A 7791-nucleotide genomic window follows, 5' to 3' on the forward strand; every position below is an offset into this window, starting at 1 on the left:
TCCTTTTACTCAGCTGGCCCACTTGTGCTTCCAGATTTCTAATGGAAGATCTTGTTTCATTCATGAAACTTACAGTGGCCTTAGATAGATCAGAGACTAGATTTGCTAAATTAGAAGCATTTTATTCAGAGTTCTCTGTCTGTTGCTGAGTTGATGATGGAAAAGGCTTGCTATTGCTAAACCTGTTTCTTCCACCATTATTAAAGCCTTGTTGGGGCTTTTGATCCTTCCATGAGAAATTTGGATGATTTCTCCATGTTGAGTTATAGGTGTTTCCATAAGGTTCACCTAAGTAATTCACCTCTGCTATTGCAGGGTTCTCAGGATCATAGGCTTCTTCTTCAGAAGATGCCTCTTGAGTACTGTTGGATGCAGCTTGCATTCCATGCAGACTCTGAGAGATCATATTGACTTGCTGAGTCAATATTTTGTTCTGAGCCAATATGGCATTCAGAGTATCAACTTCAAGAACTCCCTTCTTCATAGGCGTCCCATTATTCACAGGATTCCTTTCAGAAGTGTACATGAACTGGTTATTAGCAACCATGTCAATGAGTTCTTGAGCTTCTGCAGGCGTTTTCTTTAGGTGAATGGATCCACCTGCAGAAGTGTCCAGTGACATCTTTGATAGCTCAGATAAACCATCATAGAATATATCCAGGATGGTCCATTCTGAAAGCATGTCAGAAGGACACTTTTTGGTCAACTGTTTGTATCTTTCCCAAGCTTCATAGAGGGATTCACCTTCTTTCTGTCTGAAGGTTTGAACATCAGCTCTAAGCTTGCTCAGCTTTTGAGGAGGAAAGTACTTGGCTAAGAAAGCCGTGACCAGCTTATCCCAAGAGTTCAGGCTGTCTTTGGGTTGAGAATCCAACCATAATCTAGCTCTGTCTCTTACAGCAAAAGGGAAATGCATGAGCCTGTAGACTTCAGGATCTACTCCATTAGTCTTAACAGTATCACATATCTGCAAGAATTCAGTTAAGAACTGAAAAGGATCTTCAGATGGAAGTCCATGAAACTTGCAGTTCTGCTGCATCAGAGAAACTAACTGAGGTTTCAGCTCAAAGTTGTTTGCTCCAATGGCAGGAATGGAGATGCTTCTTCCATGTAAATTGGAATTAGGTGCAGTGAAGTCACCAAGCATTCTCCTTGCATTGTTGTTGGGTTCGGCTGCCATTTCCTTTACTTGTTCGAAATTTTCAATCAAGTTGTCTCTGGATTGTTGTAATTTAGCTTCTCTTAATTTTTTCTTCAGAGTCCTTTCAGGTTCTGGATCAGCTTCAACAAGAATGCCTTTTTCTCTGTCCCTGCTCATAAGAAAGAGGAGAGAAAAAGAAAAGAAGAGGAATCCTCTATGTCACAGTAAAGAGGATCCTTATTGTTAGTAGAAGAAAAGAAGAAGAAATTCGAACACAGATAGAGGAGGGGGTTCGAATTTGGTGATGATGTGAGGAAGAGATGTTAGTAGATGAATAAATAGAATAGGATGAGGGAGGGATAATTTTCGAAAATTATTTTGAAAAAGAGTTAGTGATTTTCGAAAATGGTTTTTGAAAAATGTTAGTAATTTTCGAAAATTTTTGAAATCAAAAATAAAAAATAAAAATAATTAGTTAAAGAAATTTTTGAAAAAGAGGGAAGATATTTTCGAAAATGAGAGAGAGAGAGTTAGTTAGGTGGTTTTGAAAAAGTTAAGAAACAAACAAAAAGTTAGTTAGTTAGTTGAAACAAATTTTGAAAAGATAAGAAGTTAGGAAGTTAGAAAAGATATTTTTGAAAAAGATAAGATAAGAAGATATTTTTGAAAAGATATGATTGAAATTAGTTTTGAAAAAGATTTGATTTTTAAAATCACAATTAATGACTTGATTCATAAGAAATCACAAGATATGATTCTAGAACTTAAAGTTTGAATCTTTCTTAACAAGCAAGTAAGAAACTTCAAATTTTTGAATCAAAACATTAATTGTTATTGTTATTTTCGAAAATTTGGTATAAAAATAAGAAAAAGATTTTTGAAAAATATTTTTGGAATTTCTGAAAATAACTAAGAATTTTGAAAAAGATTTGATTTTTGAAAAAGATTTTGAAAAAGATAAGATTTTCAAATTGAAAATATGATTTGACTCATAAGAAACAACTTGATTTTAAAAATTTTTGAAAAAGTCAACTCAAATTTTCGAATTTGATGAGAGAAAAAGGGAAAGATATTTTTTTGATTTTTGAATTTTTATGATGCAAGAGGAAAACACTAAAAGGATGCAATGCATGAAATTTTTAGATCAAAACAATGAATGCATGCAAGAATGCTATGAATGTCAAGATGAACACCAAGAACACTATGAATGTCATGATGAACATCAAGAACATATTTTTGAAAAAATTTTTAATGCAAAGAAAACATGCAAGACACCAAACTTAGAATTCTTTAATGCTTAGACACTAAGAATTCAAGAATGCATATGATAAACATGAAAAGACACAAAACAAAAAATCATCAAGATCAAACAAGAAGACTTACCAAGAACAACTTGAAGATCATGAAGAACACTATGAATGCATGATATTTTCGAAAAAATGCTAGATGCATATGCAATTGACACCAAACTTATAACATGACTCATGACTCAAACAAGAAACACAAAAAATGTTTTTGATTTTTATGATTTTCTAATTTTTTTTGGATTTTTTTTCGAAAATTATATAAAAAAGAAAAAATAAGGATTCCAAAATTTTTAACATGAATTCCAGGAATCTTGCATTCTTAGTCTAAAGCTTCAGTCTAGGAATTAGACATGGCTCACTAGCCAGCCAAGCTTTCAATGAAAGCTCCGGTCCAAAACACTAGACATGGCCAATGGCCAGCCAAGCTTCAGCAGGTGATTGAGGATCAGCAGCAGGTTGATTAGCAACAACTAGCTTGCTCTTGATAACAAATTGCAAGCCTCAGTCCAAATAAATTTAGACATGGCTTTACAGCCGGCCAGGCTTCACATGCTTCATGAAACACTAGAATTCATTCTTAAAAATTTTGAATAAAATTTTGAAAACATTTTTATTTTTTTCGAAAACAGATGAAAAATTTTTTTGAAAATATTTTTGAAAAATTTTTTTGAAAAGAAAACAAAACGAAAAGAAAATTACCTAATCTGAGCAACAAGATGAACCGTCAGTTATCCAAACTCAAACAATCCCCGGCAACGGCGCCAAAAACTTGGTGCACAAAATTGTGATCTCCAGGCTCGAACAAATCCTGGTAATGGCTCCAAAGCTTGGTGCTCTGATCTTAATTCATAATTTGTCACAACTTCGATACAACTAACCAGCAAGTGCACTGGGTCGTCCAAGTAATACCTTACGTGAGTAAGGGTCGAATCCCACGGAGATTGTTGGTATGAAGCAAGCTATGGTCACCTTGTAAATCTCAGTTAGGCAGATATAAATTGATAATGGTGTTTTTGAATAATAAATTATAGAATAGGGATAGAGGTACTTATGTAAATCATTGGTAGATATTTCAGATAAGCGAATGGAGATGCTTTTCGTTCCTCTGAACCTCTGCTTTCCTGCTATCTTCATCCAATCAGTCTTACTCTTTTCCATGGCTGGCTTTATGTGATACATCACCACTGTCAATGGCTACTTTCGGTCATCTCTCGGGAAAAAGATCCAATGCCCTGTCACAGCACGGCTAATCGTCTGGAGGCATCACCCTTGTCAATGGCTTCATCTTATCCTCTCAGTGAATAATATGCTCACGCACCCTGTCACGGCACGGCTATTCATCTGTCGGTTCTCGATCATGCTGGAATAGGATTTACTATCCTTTTGCGTCTGTCACTAACGCCCTGCAATCGCGAGTTAGGAGCTCGTCACAGTCATTCAATCATTGAATCCTACTCGGAATACCACAGACAAGGTTTAGACCTTTCGGATTCTCTTGAATGCCGCCATCATTCTAGCTTACGCCACGAAGATTCTGGTTAGGAGATCTAAGAGATACTCATTCTAGCTTTTTTCATGTAGAACAGAAGTGTTTGTCAGGCACGCGTTCATAAGGGAGAAGGATGATGAGCGTCACACATAATCATCACCTTCATCACGTTCTTGGGTGCGAATGGATATCTTAGAAGCGAAATAAGAAGAATTGAATAGAAAACAGTAGTACTTTGCATTAATCTTTGAGGAACAGCAGAGCTCCACACCTTAATCTATGGAGTGTAGAAACTCTACCGTTAAAAATACATAAGTGAAGGTCCAGGCATGGCCGATAAGGCCAGCCCCCTAAAACGTGATCAAAGGATCATAAGGTAATCCAAAGATGGTCAAAAAGACGTCTAATACAATAGTAAGAGGTCCTATTTATAATAAACTAGTCACTAGGGTTTACATGAGTAAGTAATTGATGCATAAATCCACTTCCGGGGCCCACTTGGTGTGTGTTTGGGCTGAGCTTAAGTGTAGCACGTGCAGAGGCCATTTGTGGAGTTGAACGCCAGTTTCTGTGCCAGTTTGGGCGTTCAACTCTGGTTTTGGATCCTTTTCTAGCGCTGGACGCCAGATTTGGGCAGAAGGCTGGCGTTGAACGCCTGTTTACGTCGTCTATTCTTGGCCAAAGTATGGACTATTATATATTGCTGGAAAGCCCTGGATGTCTACTTTCCAACGCAATTGGAAGCGCGCTATTTCGAGTTTTGTAGCTCCAAAAAATCCACTTTGAGTGTAGGGAGGTCAGAATCCAACAGCATCAGCAGTCCTTTTTCAACCTCTGAATCTGATTTCTGCTCAAGTCCCTCAATTTCAGCCAGAAAATACCTGAAATCACAGAAAAACACACAAACTCATAGTAAAGTCCAGAAATGTGAATTTAACACAAAATCTATTAAAAACATCCCTAAAAGTAACTAGATCCTACTAAAAACATACTAAAAACAATGTCAAAAAGCGTATAAATTATCCGCTCATCACTAACTTAAGCATTGGAGTCTCTTGCAGGTACCCCCCACCCTTCGGTGACCAAGGATCAGCAGTGCAGCAACTCCAACAAGTCGGACACGACAGCTTCGGCCGCCACCAGCCAGCCGGACATGCCATCTCCGACCAGTACAGAAGATCTCATCCGAGATTGACCTCCAGTTTTAGGTAACCCTCGGAACAGAACGTTAGTGCAAAAGGTGATTATCACTAACGTTCTCGAACCCACATTTTCACTTAAACGTTAACACCACTAACGTCCTAGCTAAAATCCATGCCTACTTCACACTTTCTCTGCAAGTAAAGCTGAGCCCACTGAAGACTCCAAACTGCTTCAACTCAAGATCCAAAGGCCCATATCCAAGATTTGAAGAGCCAACTAGAAGAGCAGAAGAGTAGTATATATAGGAGTAGTTTTGAACTAAAGAAAAAGCTTTTGGATTGGGAGAACCACTCTCTGTATAATTTTACTTTCTCTGCAACTTCTAGTTTTACTTTCAGAATGCATTCTCTATCTTTGTTTTCTATTCCCAGAGCTATGAACAACTAAACCCCTTTCATTGGGTTAGGGAGCTCTGTTGTAATTTGATGGATCAATAATAGTTTTCATTATTCTTCTTCTTTCTTTTCTCTTGATTTTACTAGAAAGCTTTCAATCTTCATCCAATTGGGTAGTTGTCTTGGAAAAGAAGCTATTCATACTTGGATCTCTTCATAACCTTGGAAGAGGAATGAAGAGATCATGCTAGAAATGCTTTCTCATGTTGGACCAAAATGAGGTTTGGATGGATATAGTGACATATAATCCTACCAAAACTTTGATTTAGAAATACATGTGGTATAATCAGTGACCATACTTCATCTCTTCTCATGAGCAATTGGACCAAAGAACTGGCTATTGATCAAGATTTGTGAGATTAAATTACCAAGGAATTGGAATTCAATCACTTAAGATTGCCAAGGAGATCAATGAATGCATTGATTGAGGAAGAGATGAAAATGAACTTGATCAGGAGAATGCAACATCTCCTAAGCCCAATGAATCCCCCATTTCTAATCTTACCCATTCTCTTTAATTTCTGCAATTTACTTTCATGCTAAATTCCCCATACGCCATTTAAGATTCTGCAATTTACTTTCTGTCATTTATATTAAGCTCTTTATTCCCAACATTTACATTTTCTGCTATTTACTTTCCCGCCATTTAATTTCCTGTAACTCTCACATCAAATTCTGCTTAGCTCAACTAGAACATTTCTCTAATTAAAGTTGATTGACCAATCAATCCCTATGGGATTCGACCTCACTCTATTGTGAGTTTTTACTTGACGACAATTTGGTATACTTGCCAAAGGGAAATTCGTTGAGAGACAAGTTTCCGTACATCAAGTTTATGGCGCCGTTGCTGGGGATTGATTTTGTATCAACAATAATTAAATTGGTGGATAACTAGATTGAGCATTTTTCTTTTGTTTGATTTAAATTCTGTTTGAGCAATTTACTTTCAGTTTTAGTTATTTCCTTCCCTTTACCCCTACCCGTTAGTGGTGTTCTCGTAGTTGTTACAATTTAGTTCACTTACCCACTAACTATTTGATATATTGCATCATTCACACTAACAGCATTTTTAACAAGAATACTCTCTATCTCCCTTTTGCTTTGGCCTTATTGGTTGTATGAGAGGTAGAAGAAGTGGGGCTTCAACTTCTTTTGATTCTAAACCTGAGAGGACCTTCCTTAGATTAAGGAGGGAAGCAAGAGGAAAGAGAGTTGTTGGTGCTGAGGAAGAGGAAGAGTACTTTGAACCAAACATGGATGAGAATATGGAGAACCATCATGAAGAAGAGGCTCACAACCATGGCAGAGAAGGTCCAGTGCATCATGCGGGACAAGAAAGAAGAGTTCTAGGCTCTTATATCAATCCAAACCCAGGAAACTATGGAAGTAGCATCCAAAAGCCAACCATACATGCCAACAACTTTGAACTAAAGCCACAGCTCATCACCCTTGTTCAGAACAACTGTTCATTTGGAGGAAGTGTTCAAGAAGATCCCAATCAACATTTAACTACCTTCCTGCGGATATGTGATACTGTGAAGTCTAATGGTGTTCATCGTGATACCTATAGACTGCTCCTATTCCCCTTCTCACTCAAGGACAAGGCATCAAAATGGCTGGAATCCTTCCCGAAGGAGAGTTTAACAACCTGGGAGTATGTGGTGAACAAATTCTTGGTGAGATTCTATCCTCCTCAAAGAATCAACAGGTTGAGAGCTGAGGTACAAACATTCAGGCAGCAAGATGGTGAGACTCTATATGAAGCATGGGAGAGGTTTAAAGACTTGACAAGAAAGTTCCCACCAGATATGTTCAATGAATGGGTACAGCTACACATTTTCTATGAAGGTCTTTCCTATGAATCAAAGAAGGCAGTAGACCACTCATCCGGGGGATCTCTGAACAAGAAAAAGACCATTGAAGAAGCCATAGATGTCATTGAGACTGTAACCGAGAATGACTACTTTTATGCCTCTGAAAGAGGAAACACTAGAGGAGTAATGGAGCTAAACAACGTGGATGCACTGCTGGCCCAGAACAAGCTGATTACCAAGCAGCTGGCTGACCTTACCAAGAAGATGGAGAGGAACCAAGTAGCAGCAATCACCACCTTATCAGCAGCTCAAGAATGAGTAAATGCAGAGGCAGAGGGTGATCAGGAACAAGCCAACTACATTGGAAACTCACCCAGGCAGGCACATGATCCATACTCCAAGACTTATAATCCTGGTTGGAAGAACCACCCAAACTTTGGGT

General features: G+C 37.8%; 2 non-coding genes across 2 annotated transcripts; one reads left to right on the forward strand and one right to left on the reverse strand.

Moving 5' to 3' along the window:
• Nucleotides 1–676: 676 nt before the first annotated feature.
• On the forward strand, nt 677–784 carry LOC112738816 (small nucleolar RNA R71). Its single transcript, XR_003169771.1, has one exon. It is a non-coding gene; the product is annotated as a small nucleolar RNA R71 (small nucleolar RNA).
• A 6457-nt stretch (nt 785–7241) lies between these two features.
• On the reverse strand, nt 7242–7348 carry LOC112739294 (small nucleolar RNA R71). Its single transcript, XR_003170226.1, has one exon. It is a non-coding gene; the product is annotated as a small nucleolar RNA R71 (small nucleolar RNA).
• Between the last annotated feature and the right edge of the window lie 443 nt (nt 7349–7791).

Source organism: Arachis hypogaea, chromosome 13, assembly GCF_003086295.3.
Source record: "Arachis hypogaea cultivar Tifrunner chromosome 13, arahy.Tifrunner.gnm2.J5K5, whole genome shotgun sequence".
Classification (NCBI taxonomy): Eukaryota; Viridiplantae; Streptophyta; class Magnoliopsida; order Fabales; family Fabaceae; genus Arachis; species Arachis hypogaea.